This window comes from Hetaerina americana, unplaced genomic scaffold (genome assembly GCF_022747635.1).
Source record: "Hetaerina americana unplaced genomic scaffold, ioHetAmer1.1.p SCAF_3, whole genome shotgun sequence".
Classification (NCBI taxonomy): Eukaryota; Metazoa; Arthropoda; class Insecta; order Odonata; family Calopterygidae; genus Hetaerina; species Hetaerina americana.
The window spans coordinates 22,940,169-22,962,363 of NW_027286874.1; the positions used below are offsets into that span (position 1 = coordinate 22,940,169).

The 22,195-nt window shown below is 43.3% G+C and overlaps 1 long non-coding RNA gene across 1 annotated transcript in view; it reads right to left on the reverse strand.

Annotated features, from left to right (window-relative positions):
• The window catches only part of LOC139690875 (uncharacterized), a 254,759-nt gene extending 234,261 nt beyond the window's left edge, over nt 1-20,498 (reverse strand). Inside the window, exon 1 of the long non-coding RNA XR_011701516.1 lies at nt 19,688-20,498. This is a non-coding gene — a long non-coding RNA (uncharacterized lncRNA). The remainder of the gene's footprint in view (nt 1-19,687) is intronic.
• Nucleotides 20,499-22,195: the final 1,697 nt, after the last annotated feature.

The window sequence follows — 22,195 nt, forward strand, 5'->3', positions numbered from 1 at the left end:
ATTTAAGATGAAAGCACGGTGTCGTTGCCCTTTCATCAAAGGTGTGCCGCTAGAAAATAGTTGCATCTGTCTCTGATAACGTTTAAGTGCTTTACGAGTTGTTTGACCGCCCACATTGCTCAGCGGATATATCAAAGAATTCATAGCGGGCTTATACTATCATGGGTAAAGAAACTTATTTCGTCAGGGAATGATACTCGATAAAAATCGTTCAGTTGTTTGGATGGGAGTCATGGGATTGTTTGTGTGTGCCTGGTTCTAATCTCTATGAATGTAGTCCTTTTGGAGGACGGATCTTTCTCCTACGACGAATCTGGAAACCCCTCATAAGAACGAGATAATGTGGCCATTTGCGGAATAAACATGTACTCCAACTCCAGGGTATAACGATTATATATGATAGTGAAAATAACTGCCGTTCCGTGCATTCAACTTGTTACCCGTGGATAGCGTAATAATAAAATGAACATTTTGCAGCGATATGTTCCGCTTAACTTTCTCGATAGGCAGCCAAAGGACGTTTACCTCCCCCACTGCGTTCATTTTGATTCGTAACGCTTCCTTTCTCAATTCATTTTTACGTTTGAATTTATATTCTATTATGAGTATTCAATACGTTGCATACACCTTTTTCATTCATCCAGCAAATTAAAGAATAATACTTGGGAGCACATTGTATCATTGAGCATTGCGATTAACTGAAAAGTATCAAATATATATCTTGAGGCCCTTAAATTATATTTGCTATCAACTTAATATCCATACACATAATTGATTCTGTTAAAACTTGGTCATAATTCAAAGGAAATTTTATTTTTGCTTTTTTTAGTCCAATTCATTTGGGTGGCAACTTTCTCGATCGTCATTATACCGAGCCATGTTTCTTAGTAATCCCTATAATCATTCAATATGGCTTTACTTCATTTTTCCAATAAATAATTGAATCAATTTGCTTCGGTTCATTCCTCCGATTTTGGCTCTGTTCACGCTTCCTTCGTCCGTTTCAAAATTATAATACTAATTTAGCGCCTATCAAAATCCTCAGAAAAATTACGGGCGAACCCCTCACATCGCCGTTTCCACATCCGTGAAAATCAATCGATTCGTTAAATTGTTCGATTCCAGGCTCACAGCGCTTGCAAATCGTAGGTCATGCATACGTGCAACCTTCGACCGCTACGCCGCGTGGTCGCAAACACGGGGGCGCTGGTTTAGGCACCTGCGAGCCCGCACGGCTTTTGCCAACAACCGTCGCTCAGCGCCAACGACGGTCTCCGTGCGCGCGTGGTTAGAGCAAAACCCTCGCTAACGACATCCCCGCCCAGACATTTCCACATCGAACATACGCGCCCACACGCACACACACACACGTGCGCACACACTAACATACACACAGAAACATAGACGGCCGTCCACCTGTGTTTCACGGAAGGGGATTATATGCGGAAGGGATGACGGCGGACGGCTAAGCTGGGGATTAAGAAAATGCCACTTTTGGACCCGAGCCAAGAGAAAAATCTGACTTATTTTAAGCGAACGCACACTGTTTCGGCTTCAAAAGCTTTGAATATTCTTTTATCCTTAATGGAATCGACTTTTTAAAACCTATGAAAAAAAGACGCCCGGCAGGCTATTTCAAGAGCGGAAGAGATACGCGGAGAATCACCAATCAATCATAATTTACCGATGCTTTATGGTGCCTTGTCAAGGGCCCTTATCGCGATATTTCGTACAAATTATGTTGCTAATATGTATGATTATCATTATTTCTTTGAATAATTTACTAATTAAAAGTTTTTAATTTTGAAAATAAACTGACACCTCTTGAATTTTGAATATTAATTCTCCTCGAAAAAAAACCATTATTCTTAAGATAAATTGGGATGTTTTGAAACGTTGAAAAAGATTTATTTTCGTACATTATGCCTACGGTACTTGAGGAAAACATTATTTGAGCCATTGTATCGGTGCAGCGCTCTGATTACCAGTATATTTGGACTATGTTATTCAGATGACTTAATTTCCAATTTTTTATTTTTGGAATAATAATTTTACTCCTGTTAAGATTGATTTCGATATTAAAACCCTATTTATCACACAAAATAATTTTCCGCGACCCAATAAAAATCATTCCATTGTATTTTTACGTACCCCTTGGCGTTTATTTTTTCATAATAAAGTAGCAGCCTTAAACCCTGCGCTCCTCGCCTCTGATCCCTAATTTGGCACCGACTCATGGAGTGCATTTGTGCTGCCTGGTTCGAGTGATCCGTACCTCGTGTGTGTGGCCCTTTCTCCTCCAACGCATTTCGGCAAATATTCATCAAAACCTCTGTGAGTAGTGTTCGGCAAAGACGACAATATTTAGGGCAGGATGGAGACGATAGATCCTCTCGCACCTTCATGAATGCCTGCTTAGTCGGAGGAGAGCATCCTGCGAAATCTATTTACATCATTCTCCGTCTCATCCCAACGTGATTGCGTGAAATAGGCTGTTTCGGACGGGAAAAGTAACCCCATGTATGTTCCGACAGTCGAGCTACGCTGTGGGTGCGTATATATGTGTCCGTTTATGAAAGAGAGAGGGAGAAGGATGTGTACCTGTAACCAATCGCCGTGAAACGCCTAAGCCGAAAGTTATTGCCAGCGCTCACCGTCACCTCCCATCCCGTTTTCGATGCTTCTGATTCGTGGTCACGCCGTACGAAGAGCCTCCAGGGTCAGGGAACAACAGGACGCGCGGCGACGGATGACGAACCATACTGATTCGAAATCTACGTTCATGGGAGAGAGAGAGCGAGAGATGAGGGAGGAATGGAAAAAAGGGAAGTGTCGACGAGTGGGATGAAGATCGCTAGGACCGGAATGTCGGGAGTGTGTGGTGAGGGAGAGATGAGGGTGGAGAGAGGTGGGCTAAGGGTGAAAGGAGGGGAGCAGCGAAGCTGAAAGCGAGAGATGAAATCACCCCGGTCGAGAAAAGTATCGACCCCATGCCGGTGTTTTCGATGAATGTTTTTATTTTCCTCGTGCATATATTTCAACTCCTCTCGTGACCAAGAGCTGGAGGATGGAGGTACTTAAATGGCGGAATGGAGGTTCTAATATCGGAAAGGAGTTCATATTTCACGGTGAATCGATTGATTCACGTGAACCGGAGTGTCAGATTTACAATACACATGATGCCGCGACCTTTGATGATTATAACTGACTTAACGGATGGAAAATTGCTCCACTCTTTAAGTCTGCTTCAGATTATTACATTAGAGTGATTACGCTGAAGCGGGGCTGTCTTTATTCACGAGTATATTCTCCCTATTCTTTCTTTTCACCGTATGGTGTGCTGAAGCGTGAGAAAGGAGATGGTGCTCATGTCTCCGAACATGCGGTGAATTTTTTGGGTAGTGTCATTTCAGATGTGTTCATTTTCTTCATAAATTTTAATTCTATTATTGTTTTCACTGCGTGACACAATTTCAGAATCAGATTTTACCAAAAATTAGTCCATTTTTGTAGTCAATATTGAATCAAAATGAAGTAAATTCTTTCGCACAACTGAAAAATGATTTCCTTTTTGCACGTATTGCGGTGGATGGAGGTCCTAGTGCTTCATCGACCATAGGCTACCAACATCTCCTATTATATTAACCACGATTCGAGGTTTGCAATTTCAGCAAAAGTTGATTTGATGTAATAGTACTCTGAATCTCCGTAAATTTTGATTCCAAGTGTGTGATGTTATGATTTTAAGTGTTAATTTAATACGAGAAAAATAATTATAATCGTGTGTACATCAATAATGCAATTTTATACAAGGTTAAGTTTAAAATGCACCATCTATACTTTAATGAAGTTTATATTGATTTCATAGATGACTTTCTTGCTCTTCGACGGCAACCTATTACTTTAAATTTAACAGTACATCGTAAATGTGCAGATTTATGAGTGATGTTCTGAGGTTATGGCGTGTTTTATCGTCAGATATATTCAATTAAAGAATGGGCGTTAATGTTTGCACGAAAACGCTTGAACATTCTCGCTTCGCAATAAAAATGTCTTTCAAACTGACTCAGATATGATAACGAAAAAACCCGTGAAAGGGCTTCATTCATTGAAACTGAGAGGGGAAAATTCACTTCCCTGGATAGATTTCGGACAGAAAAGGAGAAGAGGAAAATCATTTGCACTTACGTGATTAACGTTCTAATTCCCTTACGAGATTCGATATTCGACAAAGTAGACCAATAAACCACTTGGATAATTTATTCGCTCCCCCAACCCCTCCCAATCACTTATAAAGCATCGATGGATGCATCTCCGACGTCTCTGATGTCCCATGGGGTACCGATGGGAGGACTTGTTTGGGAAAAAAATGATCACTCTTGCTGTTGGTGCCAAAATGGAAAGAGGGCGGTGTAAAGCGGGAGTGTGGTGGGAGGAGGAGAAATGAGGGCGAAGAAGCGGAGCGGAGACTGAGATGATCGAGAAAGCCTTTGCTTCTCATAGTTACCGCATGTTCATTGACGCTTTGATCAACGACTGAAGTTTTTAATTATACTGATGGAACTTCGAAAACAATCCACCCCTTTCCCCTCGCTCAATAATGGATTATTCCTGAATTCCTTCCACGTCTCCATTCCCTGCAACCGTCCACCTCACTGTTCCCCTTTTCACCTCCCCCCTCTCGGTCCCACGGGGACTCGGACGCCTGCGAATATCAAATTCCCATTAGCAATGATTGATTTTGCTCCAAATCACGCGGCAATCGTCGATAAAAATATTAACGGGCGAGAATGTTTATTTGGCAAGTGAATTTTCGAATCAAGACCGTTCCGAGAAGACCAGTAAAAATGAGGGTAGTTGAATGAGTAATCATCGATGTAATTATCTCTCCGTAATTTTAATATAACTAGAATGTACTCAGTGGGTGTTTAAAAAAAAGAGTGAACAATTGTGCTGCGAGTGATGATGTCATTTTTTGCTAATGTAGAGGGAAATATAACAGAGTGGTCCAAATTTGTAAATGCCCTTCGGGAAGTACGGATACACAACCTGGAACTTAATACTGATTGTGCTGACATTGAAAATTAAAAGAAAGCCATCAATTCTTTTAGTCCCACAAGTTAATTTTTAAGTAATGAAATAATGCTAATTTAAGCTCCAACATTGACGTTTTTCGCGCAAATTTCATACTTGTAATGTCAAGGGTTTTATAATTAATTCATTACTGTCAAAACCTTTCAATCTTTTGATCACTAGCATTCGAGTATTTAAGGATCTTCGTAATGCAGTATAGAGTTATAAATCACATCAACTCAAATTTCGCATGACGGTACAAAAGCGAATACCTATTGTCGTAAGTCGGAAGTGGCGTAAGAGACGATAGATTTTGAGCACGTAGTTTCTTTACTGGAATAACACATACCAGCGCTGCAGACAATTGGTGGACTGGTGTAGATATGCAAGTGGATTTGTGATAAGACACTTAAGTCGATAAATACAAGGCGCCATGAGAGATTCTCATTGAAATAAGCGCAGACACTTTAAAATGGGTCCACATAAACGTGATCCAGAATCTCGTTCATCTTATCTGGTGTGGCCATCACGAAGCGTTTAGGCCTCCAAAGAATTCTGAATAGCTTATTACACTCTTTGGTCTCCTTTCATTAGAGACTATATCCCATAGACTTCCCACACATGGGGCCACCTTACTCCCTCTCCTCCTCGCGCCCTCACCCAAAACACAAACCTCCCACTCTCACGACGATTGCAATATCATGCACGTGCACCCCGCGGAGAACATTTTTCCTCCCAGTCTCACGTGAGCTGAAGCGTGACTCCATACTCCTAATCACTTTGCAGAGGCCAACCCTCACGACCCTTTCACCCCCATCCCTTCCCCCTCACCTCCGCCACCGCGACCCCTTCCATCCTTCCTGCCGACCACCGATCGCATCCTCGACCGCTCGCCCACGCCCCGAGGCCCCCAGTCCTTACCCCTCTCAAGAGAGAACGGTCTACTCTTCGAGAATGGTTGTTGGGGAACGCGGGACGGAGTCACCCAACCGATACAAACTGCCCGGAAGGTCAAGTAATGCACGCCATTCAAGGATTACTGTGCTGACGGCCGCCTCGATCATCAATTTGGGAAGGAAAGCGCCAAATATAATCACTGTACCGAAGACTAAATCAGTAATAGGCTTCTCATCGGAACTAAATACCTCCAACGAACTAAAGCGAGTTATTATTTTGTCTATAAATCATTTTTCTGGCATAGCTTACTTGCTTTTTCTTCGTTGATCAATAAATAAGTTTCCATGCTGTTTCCTCCACGTCAGACCGTATCCATAAATATATATATACTTCTGTATATGCCTTTGCCATTGTGCTTTAAAATAAATAACTTTTAGGGCAGCTATACTTTACACTTTCAAGCTTCAATTCGTGGAATTGTTTGAAGTTCATATTAAATGAGTTTGTAATTTTCCACAAACTTTAAGTCTACTCCCTACGAAAAGTAACTTGGATTATTATTTGATAAAAACGTTTCAAATCTTATTGTGCCTTAATAAAAACAGGTCTTAGTCCTTGAACATGGTAACCCCACTACGGGTACGGAAAAGTATACAGGTATTATCGAACAATAGCAAAACGTTCCAAGGAATTTTTGATCAGAGAATTTCTGACCAGCACAAGTACCTATAAAATCAAAAAAATGTGGGCATCGATATTGTTCAAGAATGAAAGGCAAATTGACGGTTGAAGGATAAGAATCTCCGCTATCTCGACAACTCATACCACGTCTTCTGTGTACAAATCCAACACATCCATCCCAATATTACGTTTAGGAATGAGGTCAGAGTTGCTCGAAACGCGGTGAAATATACACCTGGCTGGAAACGAGGATAGTAACGAGTTCACTGGAAGTGGCTAAGCCTGCCACTTTCTATTTACGCGTGAAAAAAATTTAAGCGTATTGAATTTTCCGGAAAGGATTAACTAGGAAGCGCGCCTTATCCTTAATTGAAGTCGATAAATTACAATCGTAGAGGGTAAACCGCTGAAAACATATAAATTGAACAAAAATATCCTAAGGGAAAAGTTTAAAGGATACCTGATCTATCTTTTCCATGTCTAAATCGTATTACTTATTAGTTACTGTAGTAATCATTTATAGCCATCAGAAAGTGTATTTCTGTTATATTTGTTTTACACGGTACGAAAATTTCGTTCGGGATTAACGCTGGTTGTACTTATTTGGCAGAGACACTGACAGATACAAGGAATAGTTTACGAAACTCAAAGCTAGGCAACAGGTAAAAAAAGCAGTAGAACAGAGAATCCTGCACTTAAAATTTAGTTTCTAATACGAACGAGACAGTATTGTTTCCCCCAACCTTCACACACTCTCACCATCGCCTATACTCCAGGTCTGAGTGCCGTGGAGCGTGGAGGGAGACTCTTGATCGAAATTCTGAATGAAAAAATGAATTCCAGTACGTGGGACGAATGAGCGGAAAAGGCGGGATCGCCGAAGCAGATCGCCATCGTCGTGCGGAAATTAAAAATGGGAGAGCGTCGTGTGCACTCCAAACACCTCCCTCACCTCTATCCCCCCAACCGGTGGAAACAAGGAGGAAAAGAGGGAGATCGAGCAAGTGACGTCCGCTTCCTCCGTGCAACGCATGATTATCGCTTTAATCGCGCCATTTTCACGCGTGGAGCCGTGGAGCCTGGAGGAGCGGATTGTTCGCGCTAGGAAATTGAAAATATGAGATGCGCGGAGAGTTGATAATAGACGCGCGTGCTTGCTGCGCTGCCGGGTGGAAACGTGCCATTTTAAGGCTTTAAAACCTATCTCTCCCCCCCATCACGCTGGCTCAGTCTCTGGCTCGTTCTCCCCCTCACCCTTCCGCACTCTCCCCGCCTCCTGGCCCTCCACCCCCCACGCCTCAATCACCTTGTTACTACCGCCGAGGGATTTCCGCTGAGAGAACTTTGGGAGAGAGAGAGAAGGGGGCTGAGGAGGAAGGGAGATATCTTTGGATGGGGGAGATGGGATGCAGGAGAGAGTGGGAGGGGCGGAAGGGTAATCCCCTTCGACTTAAATCGACGCTCCGAAGATGTGCCGGATTTTTGAAAGCGCGGGAGCGTGCAAGATTTTTCTTTTTCTTGTACTCTGGTTGCGACTCTCGGAGAGGAGGAGAAATTGAAGGGGTCGAATAGGAATGGGGTGGGACGATCGAAATGAAGAAAGGGAAGGAATCATTGGCGGGGAGAGGTGAGGGTCTCCCTTGAAGACAGGGTTGGATTTTTTTTCGGAGGCGCCAAAGTGAAACGGAAGACTTGGAGATTTAGAGAGGACAAGGGAGAGAAGAGGAGGGTGGCGGGAATGGAATCGTCGAGAGATTGGAGGCGGGGGAGGGTATAGGTAGAATGCTTTATAGATTCCCACGCGAGATGGCTGTGGGACGGGCACCGGAGGTCGGCTCGGGGGAGGGGAGCAGAGAGTCTCTTCTTTTAGTAAAAAAGAGGAGGTGAGAATAAATGCCGGAGGGGTGGCAAAGTTAGAGAGAGGAGCTGGAGGAGGTGGGTGGCGGTAGTGGAGGGAGTGAAGATTTCTTCATGATGCCCCCTCTCCTCCTGTAGATTATCCCCGCCGATGTGGGATTCAAGGTCGGAGAAGAACCGGAGGAAAAAAAAAGGCGAGGTGGAAAAGCGGACGATATTCTCAGGTCGTAAATGGAAGAAACGGGATCTCTCTCGTGGGGAAACTGTTCGAGGGGAAAGGGGGGTGAGACGTGGAATGAGGTGGAGGTTTTGATAGGGTAGGGGGAGCCAGGGCGAAAGGGTATCATGATGAGTGCTGCTGGGTGGGGAGGGCAAAACAAGAGGTTTTGGGAGACCGCCTTCTCCTCCAGGTTCCTCGCAAATGTCCTCGTCTCCGTGGGAATTCCAGCGGGGAAGCTGGCGTTCTTTGTACATTTCGCCGAAAAATATTAAAGATTCATTTTCCTCCATCCTGCAATCATCCGAAGTCTACGAGGGAAATACGGAAGTATGGATTGCCATCCATCAACCTCCCAAGCCTTTTATTCTACTCCTCAGAAATCCGATCGTCTTTTGTTGCCCCAAAAGAACGATGATTCTGAAATGAAGTTATCCGGCGGGAGTTTGTTTTACCCCACCCTTTGTGGAGATACGGCGTATCGACGAGAAAATACAGCAACACGCCTTATCCCTTGGTATCAAAGAGATGTTTTTATTTTCTTTTTGCCTCCGAGTTTAAGCGGCAACAGTCAACGACATATTTTCGCTTCCTTTTGATGCGATTGATTTTCATGATAGATTCTCACTTCTTTGCGTCTTTGAGCGAAACAAATGTGTTTGTTTTACAGTACACTGAATATCACAGGCCGAGTGCTGACGAAATGGCTAGAGAGAAAAAAAAGAAGTATGATGACCTCTTTGGATTTTCTAAGTATTTTGTTTAATCGAATATATTTTTTCTTAAAACATTAAACAAAAAACGAGAAATGATCCGATTTGATTCTGTTGATGTACGGGTGGTGTGGTGGAGTTTATTATTTAAGCGGCTTATCCTTTGATGGCTGTTGCTGGAAGGAGATTATTTTTCAATCGCGGCGCCCTAATTCCATATTCCATTGGTGGATACACAATGCATAAAGAAAACTCCATGGCGATTTTGAAATGTTTAATGCTTCTATTTTTGCAAAGTATAAAATAAGCTTTTCCATTAACAAGTATGTGCGTCCGGTTTCATCCAACGAAATAACGAGCGGCTCCATTTGAAGAAGCGCTCGCATAACAACAATACGCCATGCATGCACAACACTTCCGCCTATTCATCCCACAAAATACGATAAATCCTGCAAAATGGCAAAAGCGAGATTTTACAAAATACCACCCCACCTCATGTTTTCACAACCAAATAATAAACCGTACAAAACAAGCTTTAGGCAAAGCATTGCTCACAAAAGAAGGGGGGTTGGCAATTATGACGGTTGTAAAGGACCCGAAAATTCCTGCCTGGCAGCCGGGAGGAAACTGGCGATATATACCACATTCAACGGCAGGGCAAAACTAGGTAAAACAGGAAGAATGGTTACAGTCGGGGGGATTGGAGCGGGGGAGGGCATTTGCGGGTGGGGATGAGAAAGTGGCCATCAAGTGCTGGCGCAACAAAGGAGGAGGGAATGAAAGAAGAATGGGACCATTGGGAGAGAGCGCGCGTAAGGGGATGAGATGGAAACGGGGGAATGGATCATAGAGGAAGGGGAGGATTTGAAGGGGAAGCGGCAGGGAAGAGAGATAGAGAGATGGATTGGAGGGGAGGGAGAGCATAGAGTGGAAGAAATAAGGGTTATGTACAGAGGGAGCGAGGGAAATAGTGAGATGGCGAGGAAGGACGGAGAATTGGTGAGGACGTTCGCAATTTTAGGTCGCCGTTCGAAGCTTGTATTGTATTTTTTTATCCTTCCTCCCTCTCCTTCACGAATGGACCGAGGGAGTGTGAGCAAGGTGGTTTGGGAAATTCCGGAGGAATTACCGACTTGAAGATGGAGGTAAAGGACAGGGGAGGAGGGGGGATGTTAGGTAGATGTATAGGAATAACCGAAAGTGGTATGGTGGGAGGGGCGCGGGACGAACGAAACCCAAATGGTTCTTTCCATTTAGCCGATTCTTTTGGGCCATCGAGATCTCCGCTCAAATCTCCACTCCCTTCCTCTATACTTTCCTTGCCCTCCCTTCCTTTGCCCCTACCTCTCCCGCTGATGTAAAATTCAATGGTTATGCAGGAGAAGATGGAGGGAATGGAGATTGTTGGATGGTTTTGGTAATTGAGGTAGGTACTGGAGCGAAGCCATTAGTACGTGGTGGGTAGGGTGAAGGCTGAGACAAGTATGGATTTTGAAAATCTTAGATGTTGGATTTAGCTGATTGGATGTGGGGAATATCATCACAAATAGAGTGGAAAAAACTCTAGAAAAGATTTTAGTGGATTTGGTTCGGAGGCTATATTAACTTATTGCAGAATGTACTTCTATCCTCATTTTGCATGTCATACAATCGAGGGAGTGTATGTGTAGCTCTGCGTATTTTCATATGAAATAAATATTTTAGGAGCAATCATTCTTGCAGAATGTTTCCTTTAATTCTTCATGCTAAAATTTTATATAGGCCGAACAATATATGCATTAAAAGAACACTTATCATCTTATGTGTCCATGTGTCTATCATCTTATGACCATTTGCCTATGTCTTTTGAATATATCTCTCAGACTAATGCATTCTCAAATCCATAATAGATGTGAGATAAATTATCTCTTCTGTTGTTCTCTCAATTTTTCTTAGGAGGGTGAATCGACAGTCATTATCTTTGAAAATAAGGTAAATATCCGTGTTACTCACCTTAAACTATTTACATTATTGCTCAAAAATTAAGTTACTTTTAAAATATCATCTTTGGAGGAACTATTCTTTTTTCGCTTTTGATTGTAAATAATAACTCTCTTCGGAGTAATGATATATCAGGATGGATCAATTCATGTTTGTTTATTTAAACTCGGTGCGTCATTTCCTTGCGAAAGCAAGATCATAACGCGCATTAACAAATGCTTGGCATATTTGTGCATGGCATATTTGCCCAAAAACCGGTCAAAATTCGCACCACACTCAAACAGGAAGCGTCTCCCTTGGTCCTTTCCATTCCCATTCTTTCCTCGATCTTTTCACTCCGCGTCGCAAATCCAGCTCCGCGGACAACTTTGCTCACTGCCCCTTTGCCAGCCCTGGATTCAACTCTCTCTGTCCATCCCCGACGTCCGACTTCCACAGTCCCCTCACGGCCTGTTCCTGATCCGTGAGTCCCATTCCGCCCCAAAATCCTCCCCCTACTACCCATTGAGCCCCTTCTTCGCAATCGGCCACACCGCCACATGAACCCACCCACCCTCTCTCACCCACCCCACTCCCGGCCACACAAAATCTCCTTCGCTACAAAACCTAAATCCTTGCTTCGCCGAAGTTCTCTCTCACTGCTCTCCGGCGTCCGCCCCCTTCCCTCCTTCCTCCCGGGCTCCCACAAAAGAGTGTCGCGGCGATGTTGAATTCGGAGAGTAGGCTCCTCCCTCTGGACCAATCCCCCTCCTTACCCTGTGCTCGTCTCTTCTTCTTCTTCTTCCCAGCATCCTCATCCCTCTCTCTCTCTCTCTCGCCCTTCATCTCCCCTTTTATTCTCCCTCCCGCTCCCATATTCCCTTTCATCCTCTTTCCCGACGGATGGATGGCGGGAGGGGCTTCGTTCGAGACGGCCGATCGAAAGAATGGTCTCGGGAAGTGGAAGGGTAGGTATCCCAGGCTGAGGGGGAACTCGGTGAATTTTCGAGAGGGATAGGGAGGCGCGTATGAATGTATGTGCGGCAAAACGTGGGTTTGTGAGATGGGGATCTGGGATGGGAGTTCCACGGAATGGGGAGAAGAGGCTAAGGAGTCCTCCACAGAATGGGACGACGCGACGGTCGTAAGTCATTCTTATACATTTTTCCATTCGAATAAGTGTTCGGAGAGGGTGGGAGATGAAGGGGCCATTGTGAACTCCGCGGGTGACGTAAATAGTTGATAAGTGATGGTGTAGCTGTCAACCTTAGGGCGTTTGTCGCGGACGAGAGTACCTGATGAAAGTATAATCGAATGTTAAGGATATTTGACTTTCATTTCATCGGAAATTCCCATATTTCGTCTAAAGGACTTGTCCACCCTTTTCAACTTCTTTTCCATTCCCAACTTCCTGCTCTGTAACACTAAATTTGACGCTGATACTGAGCTATTCTCATTTCCTTAAGCGGAAAACTATATTCCACGCACTTAGTACCAATCAAAGCATAACACGTGCGAGTTTCATGAAAATCAATGGATTTTTTCGATATGTCCTACATGCTCCAACACATTTCATGGTTTAAATATGAATTGATTCATTTTCTAATACGGGTCGTTATTTCTGCAAGACTAATGTGAGTTATTGTTATTCGCCTTTGATCAATCACCTTCAAACAATCCACTAATAAAATGTTTTTGGGCGAAGGAAATTGTTAAAGCTTTTTACGATGAGTATCGGAGAGTTGAATGATTAAAAAGCCGTAGAAACGGACAAATAAAAAAAGGAAGCGGAATATCGAGCCGCTACTTTTATGCACTCATTCGCTTCTAAATGGTGACTTTGAGAAAAAGAGAAAAAAGAATTTTACCTCTGCAAACAATGGCGTGTAGCAACAAAGGCATTATTAGTACGCCGAAAGGGAGCTGAAGGGAGAGAGAGATTGACGGAAACGAGATGTAGGAGGGAGGAAAGATGTCGAGTATCGAAAAGTTAAATATTCAAAAAAATCTGCGACTGAAATGCAGACGAGAAATGGGAAGAGGGGAACCGAGGGGGGGGGGGAATGAAGGGAGACATGGAGCGGGAGAGAATGGACCCCATCGTCGGTGCGGGCGAGCCACGGACCTTCCGCGTCTGCTCGTCAAATAATCGGCGACAAAAGGAGCGAAGTTGGCAGACGGGACAGCTCGGATGAATGGCTCGCCCTGCACCCATCATCATCCAAGCCCATCCGTCCTCTCCCCCTCTTCTCTCAGCGCGCGACATCCGGAAGCTTTCAACGCCCCTATCCTGCCCGACCCACTCTCAAAACCTGCCCCCGATAGTTATGTGAAAAAGAGCATCGGGCTTCGAACTCCATGGACTCAAAAGTGTCGTATGGGTGATATGTGGCTTGAAGAAAACTATAGCGTCGGCCCATGCGTGTTCCAAAAACTTGGAAAATCGGAAAAGAAAATGAATTTGAACAGGGATCAGGGCTGTTTTTCGGTACTTCAGAAGTTTGATCAGTACTAAATAACATTTTTCATCCTTCTAATCGTATTATAAGTAGGAATCCTTGTAACTTGCGTGTTTTTGTTAATTAATATAGGATGGAATGAGGTTGTATTCTTGTTTGCAGTCGAAATGAATTATCGATTTTCGCATTTAAATTATAAAATACATATATTGCACCATAAGAAAGTGGTTTGACAGCTTCATGTTGAAATTTGAATTATCTAATGAATAAAGAATTTTAATGATGAAAACCATCTTGATTTTGAACATTTCGCGTTGGAAAACTTCTCGCATGTCACAAGAAGTTAGTGTAGAGTTGTATAACGATGTTTGAAATACAATATGTCTTGACTCATTCTAATATTAATTTAAAAGCCACCTATACCGCATCTTCAGGATCCTTCTTGATATGCATAAATTGTTTCCGTAATTCCTCCTCATTGTATGCAAAAAGTGCGAACGCCCGGGAAGAAGAAAAAATGTTGAAATGTGACAGTGACGAGGAGGAATATAGGAAGTGGGAGCGGGTGAAGGGAGCAAACAGAGAAGCATATAAATTTCGAGAAAACGATTCGGATAATAGGCGACCTGGAGAAGGGGACGCCTTCAACTTGTTCAACACGTCCTGTCACCGTATGTTTTCACCGGGAACTCTCCTCCTAGAGCCCTGCGAATACCCCCCCCCCTCTCACATGAATAAATATATGTATTTGTATTTTCGTGTTTCTTCGCCCTTTCCCTTCCTTCACTCTTCCGACGCCCAGTTATTGGCCTCGCCTTCCGGAAACTTTTCCCCTCGAAGCAAGAAATAATGACGAGTGATTTAGACGCCGAATGTCGGGAGTGGAAGAGAAGAAAGGAGGAATAAGTTAAGCGAAGATCCGAAACTGCCATAAATAAATCCGGTGTTGTGAGGCAACTAGTTTCCGTCGGCGCAATTCAATAACGGCCTTGTACACATATTCGGTGATTTAAGGGCCGAATGCAAGATCAATTTGTCTGTTCGGATGTGGTTCATGAAGGCGCTGCGAGACGGGTGATACGTAAAATTTACTGTTTGATATTGTCCTGATGCTCTGAACCACTCGAGGAGTTATTAAAATTCGATGAGACGTCAAACAAAACGAAAATTCGGTGGGATGTCAAACAAAGAGAAACGTTTTTTTTTGTTCTTATTTATTATGGAATCTTCGAGCATTCATAAAAATTGGTTTTAGATGCATAAGATCTCACAAAGTTATATATACATTCTGTTTGGACACACACTTCCACATTTTGATTCTGCCGAGCATCGACGTTTTCTTATTTACATTGATTTCCCTGAGGGCATTATGTTACATAGTATTTTCCTTACTTTTTCCAGCATGCATGCAGATACAAGCTCTTATAAAAAGGTTATATAAGAATTTAAATAGATTTATGAAGCAAATATTTTTCATTATTAATTATTATACCAGAGACGTTCAACAATAAAGACATTAATAAATTATTACTCTGGTAGGATTAAATTTTTCATATATTCTTAAGATGGGAATTCGAGGATCCCCTATTATACGTCCATGAGGATTTGTTATCGTTACCGATAGTTGTAATAAATGACCCTCCTTTTGTTTTCTGTCAATGAGCCAATATTTAGTTGGGCGAAATCACGTTCTCCAAGTATCAAAAATAATCGCATACATTAAGAGATGTTCCAGAGAAAAGGGTGTAACCCATGGACGTTTCTCATCGATCCCCGAGGCGACTACACTTTTCTTGGGATACATTCCCCTCTCAAAAGGAGCTGTGAGATAAAAAGAAGCGCTATTGAGAAAGAAAAACAAAATCGAATCACTGGGCCAGCGTTAATGAGGAAAATTTACAATTCAAAACGCTGTCGAAGCGGGAGAGGAGTAGGGTTAAGGCAAGAGGATGATGAGAGGACGTTGAGAAGGAAGAGACAAGTAAAAAAATTTGTGGAAGGAAATATCGGGTCGAGAGAAGGGCATTTTATGCAAATCGTCCTTTACGACGCAAGGGGTTTATTACCAGTCAGTTCCCCTGTTCGATCGATGCATTAGGTGCCATTGAATGTGTTATCCATCAATCCCTCTCCTCTGATTCATCCTCTCGGTCCAAGAGGCCAGATTTGATCATAGGTGGCATCTGTGAGGGTCCGCCGTCGGAGGGTGTCTTCGGATACGCCGCGCGAGGGGTGGCGCGGCGGCCGGCAACTTTCGAGTGGAAGTCCCCCTTCCGTTCGGACGGTACCCCGCGTCAACTGACACGACGAATCCGTGGTTCCGGCTGGGAGAGAGGCGTTGAAGAATGGGCGAGAGGAAAGATCGCTTTCGTCGGGCCCGCCGCGAGAGGTGGATGGATCCTCCTTGAAGTGCGGGGCAACCTTCTCTCTCTCTCCTCAACCTCCCCAGCGATTCCCTCCTCAATCTCACACCCCACACCCACTAGCCCTCCCCCACATTTTCCGCCCCCGCTGAGTCAATACTGTTGGGACACAATGCATCCTTCGATGGGAACGGGTGGCAGGATGGCTGATCAATGCAAACGGTCGCAGCAAGGGGTCCCTTAACTGTGCTGCGCGGGAGATGGAGTGGGTCCTAGGCCGACCGGCCCGCCCCGCTGTGCGCGACCCCAATCGGCCGTCGTTCACCGTTTCTGCTTGCAACCCCTCTGGCCCCCACCGACCTCACAGACTCGACCCCACCCTCCCTCTCATCGAATCCCTCGGGCCCGAGGCCTGGTGGCCAATCGCCCCGGCAGCGGTGGCCCCACCCTCCGGCGAATCGGTAATTGAGTCGCGTCGAAAAACGTCAAGTCTCCGAAACGAAACGTACCGGAAAATGTCGTGTTAATCATCGGGGTAATTTTTTTGGGTTTTGCCGACGCTTTTGCAGTCTGTGGCTCCCTTTCTGAAGCGGAACGAGATTGCATTGTAGATAATTGCCATGTACGTTTTGCTTTTATCGCTTGCTTTCGATTCAGTCCTGGTTCTTTGATTGTGGCCTTCGGTTTTGAGTGCAGCACATTTATGGTATACTTGGTAATCAGAAACATTTTAGGCAAAGTGGTTGTATGACCTGAGATACAATTTGCGTAGTGATAGTGATGAACGGTTTCCCTAAGATGTTATATATTTATATTTCTTTAATATAACGACCTTAAAAGTGGTAATAAGTATAACTTATTAATGTGAAGGAATTCCCTCCTTGATTGGACGAAAGTAGCGCCCCACCGTGAGCTAAAATTACCTGCGAACTAAACTAAATCATTCATGCAAGTAAAGCCATACCTATTATTCTAATACGTGAACAATTATGGGAAGAATCAATCCCAGCCGTACTCTTTGAAGTATGGTAGGAGGTTGACTCTTACCATAATTTTCATACGGCCGTAGTTGCCGTTCGCTTCATACACTACATAAACAATGTCCGTTGTTTATAATTAATTAGCTCCATTTTGCGATAACTAGATTTTACACTGATGATTCAGTTACGTATTGTGATGTTTAATGGAAATATAAGACTTTACTGCTTATTGAATATTGTACGCCCTCTTTGAAAATATTCATGGATTATACATTTATCTCTACGCGGTTACTTCAAGATTTCGGAGTTATTGTCGGAGCTATACCTTAATGTTAGTTGATACTTGACCGTCATCATTTCACGTTCACCTGTCACAAATTGTATCATCGGTAGGGGAAAATTATTTGAATATTTCACTGTGATATGTTAAAATTATTGTGTAGAACATTAAAAATTATAGTGTTACTGTCTACTCAAACTTAACAGTACTATTACAATTTCTCTAGTTTCCTTTAAATTGCATTATTTTCTCAATAGTTGCTAAGATGTGAGTGCAAATTGTGGCCAGAGTACGTTGATCATCGGGGTGAATCAATTTCCGCTGGCAATCTTAGAGAGATCTACTAAAATGAATTATTTCATTTTGAAACACCAGGTGTAAATTTAAGTAATTAGTGTCCGTAATGTAGATGCGATTTAGAAAATGATATTCTGTGCATGAAATGCCGAATAGCAAAATATTCCTTGTTATTTAAGGTTGAAGTATTTACCATATGTTGGTAAAGGTCATCCTTCCGGATTACGGGTAAATAATATTCAGAATTCTCGATGGCATTGGAGACATTGTACAATAGTGCATGTCGAGTGGAATAGGTAGGTGTTCCGGAATCAGGTACATTTCCTCGCATCTCTGAGAATTAATTACGACTACATCTCCATCGCTAGCGTAAATAAGGACCGATGCCCATATGCAGCTGCTTAGATGATGCTGTGAGCAGCGCTCACGCTCGCTGTAATTAGAGTGGATTGTGAGAGTGCTTACAACAGAGTCATCAGCCGACGTCCAGCTTGACCGCGCCTATTGGTATTGGTACCGCATCCGACTTTCGGGGGCTGATTGAGTTCACGACGTAGTAATCTAACGGAAACTAATTCACCTATTTTCAGTGGAGATGGTCATGGACAATTCCGATTCCGCAATTATTACAGGAAGAACAATTCGGACGGTTTGATTTTCTTTGTCGAACGAAACGAGTAATAACGGTGCTGCGCGAAACGGACGAAACTCACCTGGGGACGGATTCAGGTAAATGTCGCGTGCCGAGGTTTTTCAGATTTCGTGCATTGTAATGACCTCCGGACGGATTTCATTTCGTCTAGACAGCTTTCGTTTCACGCAATTACATCTTTCAGTCGTTCTGACGCACAGATAAGAGGAATCTGGATCGGTTGGTGAATTTAGTGGTTAATTAAATAGCACTACCCACGTTTTAGGATAGCTCTCAAGGAGAATCTGATTGAAGTGACGAATCGAGTTATTTCTAGTTATATTTGCATGTTGATTTAATTTCTCACTAATTTTAAGATGTCTACATTCGGTAAAGGTCACATACTCAAATTACGCATGCATCAAAGGAAGTTTTTTTCCGGTATCCCAAATTGTATCTCGCTGTGTAAAGGATATATTAACAGGCGACTACATTAGAAATCTTAAATTATGATTGAAAATAATTCATAATTTAGAATGCAAATGAGAATGTTTGCTCATTATAATTAGAAGTATTACTCTGTTGAAGTGTATGAAGTTATACTAAAGCATTATTGATAAATTTCCAAGCGTTACCTAAACTGAACATAATGCTATTCCACAAAATATACAACTCTGATAATTGCGTTCTTTCTATTGATTTGAATTACAATCAATTTGAATCTTCTCTCTAATCTATAGAAGAACAGTTAATAGAAATTGATAGAGATGTTAAGAAGGAAGTTCAAGAATCTACTTAAATTTTCATCATATTAATGATTATGTTTTGAATATAATGATCTTTGTGATCAGATGGGTTTCTTGTCTGTTTTAATGAACTATGGATGATTTCAACGAATATTTCACGATACGATTTTCGACGAGGAGCCAGCCATTTATTTGTTTACATGATTCCTGACCTTCGCTTTGATCTCGGTCTTTCTCTTTGATCGCGAGAATTCGGAGGGCACGCGATAACGCTCGCCTGTTTCGCCTTTTATTTACACCATAAGATTACGCAATAGCTGACCTCTCATGTGTTTAACTTTTGTTGGAAGATTTACCTCAACTAATATTTTACATCGTCCCCTACATACGTTAAACCCAACTGGAATTTCAATACTCACTTTTCCCCGCTTAATGTTTCGTTTTCAAGACATGAAATTAAGAATATCCATTTTATCGACGATATAATATAGGAAAAACCAGGAAAAAGTTAGAAGATATGAAGTTGTCACTCACCTCTTGAAGTTCTCGAGGTTACCTAGATACTACTCCTCGGTCGTTTAACTAATCCAACTCAGCTACGGCGCGGAAATACACACTTGTTGAGAGGCTTGAAAACAATGGATTATTTCCTCCCAGGAAATTATTGGACCACTTTTACACACTTTACACGAAGATTTTTCACGAAAAAATTAACATAAAACATTATTTCGCACTTCCTATTACCCAAAGCACTGTCACCAATGAATGCACAGTTTTTCACGAAACATTGTAGGAATGAAGTTTCTTCAGAGATGATGCAATTTCCTAATTGAGAAGAAACACTATGATGTCAGGCGAAGGGAAACATCATTTCTTCACACTTTATGCAAGAACTGCATATTAATCTAACTGATTTCATTGTTTCATTCTCATCTTGTTTCTCTCCTACTATTATTACAAGTTTTGTGACACACACGACAAAATCTACAGAACAATCGCATCGCAAAATTGCTCTAATAAAGAATTCTGTGCCAATTGGGGAGATGCAGGGGGTGATTTTGATACTGGACAGTCACTGTCACACGTCGACAAGCAATTCTTATTGTGCGAATTGGTTGATTCGCAAAAAACTTCCGTAAAACCTGTTTACATATCCTTCAGAACTAATGGTAGTCAGTGGTCACGATCACTCCATCCTTGAAATTCTGGCCACTTCGTGTTCCCCTCAGAGCGGGGCCGGTGCCTCCTCATCCACCAGCCCCAATCGTCTCGCCGCCGACAGCGCTGGTCGCCTCCCGGAAAAAGTTGGCCTGCGTTCACTCCCCACGACCCAAAGTTACTTGCGTCGGAGAGACAGTATCCGACCGAACTGAAGCGTTCCGTACGGCCGCTCACTCAACCGCTTCGCCGGCGAGCACTTCGTGAGCTTCCGCCGCTGTCGCTTCGGCTCGCCTCGGCCAACGGTCCAACGCGCGCGTCTTTTATCCTTGCCCTCCCTCCCAGGCCGGTGCCTTCGGCGCATCCCACTAACCCCCCATTCCCCTTCCCAACCGCGCACATCAGACAAACACGCGCACGCACCCCCCCTTCCCCATTTCCAAGCTCTTTCCCATAGCCACGCCCACGCACTCGCTCTTCGGGAGTGGAGGGCGCGCGCGCGGCGTCGGTGAGTTCAGTCCGTCAATGGAAGCCGCGGCATAGTTCCGCGTGTCACGCGTCTTCCCGAGTCCCACCCTCCGCAGAATCCGTAAGGATCGCAACAGACCATTCAATCAGTTGAGAGGGAGAAATGGAATAGCTTTCTCTGTCTTTCATCTCCTGCCCTTCGCGCTACCTGTTATGACGTTATTGCGGCCTCATTCGGGCACGACACATGCAACCGTTCGGTGTGGAGCCGGTGGTTCAGCTTCAACGTGCATTCTTTGCATCCAATATCATAGGGAAGGGTCATTTAAGAGCTATATACGAGACCCTACATGACTAATATAAACATTTTAAACATTGACTACTAAAGGTAATGCAATTGCTTTCCCGCGCCGCTCCAAGTCATCGGAGCGTCATCAATCCACATAGAGATGGTAGGAAAAAAGCTAAGCTTTGCCGTGAAAAGGTCTAAGTGCTCTCCAAACTGTGACAGCAGCAGGACGCAAACTATTGTAAACCTCTGCGCATCGACCGTGACGCATAAAAATGGAATCGAGGATCGAGCAACGTTACGCGATTAGGTTTTGTACTAAAATAAAAAATGATTTAAGAAGACGATAAACGAGGGTGAGACTGACGGTTGATGTGGAAAAAAAGGGCAAGAGAGAATCGGGAAGAAGTGACGCATTCAAATTTTGTGAGATTTGGTGGAGAAGAAACAGGATTTCCAGACTGAATGATACTTTTTTAGTCACTACGGTAATCAAGGAACTCGTTTTAGTGATTGATTGTTTGTTATAATAGCCTCCTTATTTCCCATCTCGTTTTATCTGCTTATATCGCCTTTTCATGAAATGAAACCTGGGTGGCATAGCTTTAGCATCTTGATTTAATGACAACTTTTTCAAATTGGACGGAGTGCGATCATGTCACTTGGAGTAGTTAACGGGGTCGCAAAGCTTTTTCACGAAAACTGTCTCTGTTTCTCCAATCAGTGGAAAAGGAAGATCGTCGATTATTGTATGTGCCGCTATATCATAAAAGGACACCCGTGTCGAATTGCCTTCTATTTCATCTTGCTTTCATGACATATTCTCTCATGTGGCTGAAATAAACGTACGAGGTCTCATCTCACCGTAAAATACGTTCCTTCGACTCAATCTTCCATGAATGCAATACTGCCGATTTCAATTAATTACAACGTGAATATGAAACCAGTGCATTAGGCATCGTGGGTTCCGAGGATAATACAGTTAAATTTCCCGCGTCGCTCCTATTGGACGGAGTGCGATCAAGTCACTTGGAGTAGTTAAAGGGGACTATGAGAATTTTCGCAAAACCTGGCCACTAAGATGGTCCCGGGAAGACGTTCACTAGGAAAAACGTTTAAAAAAATTG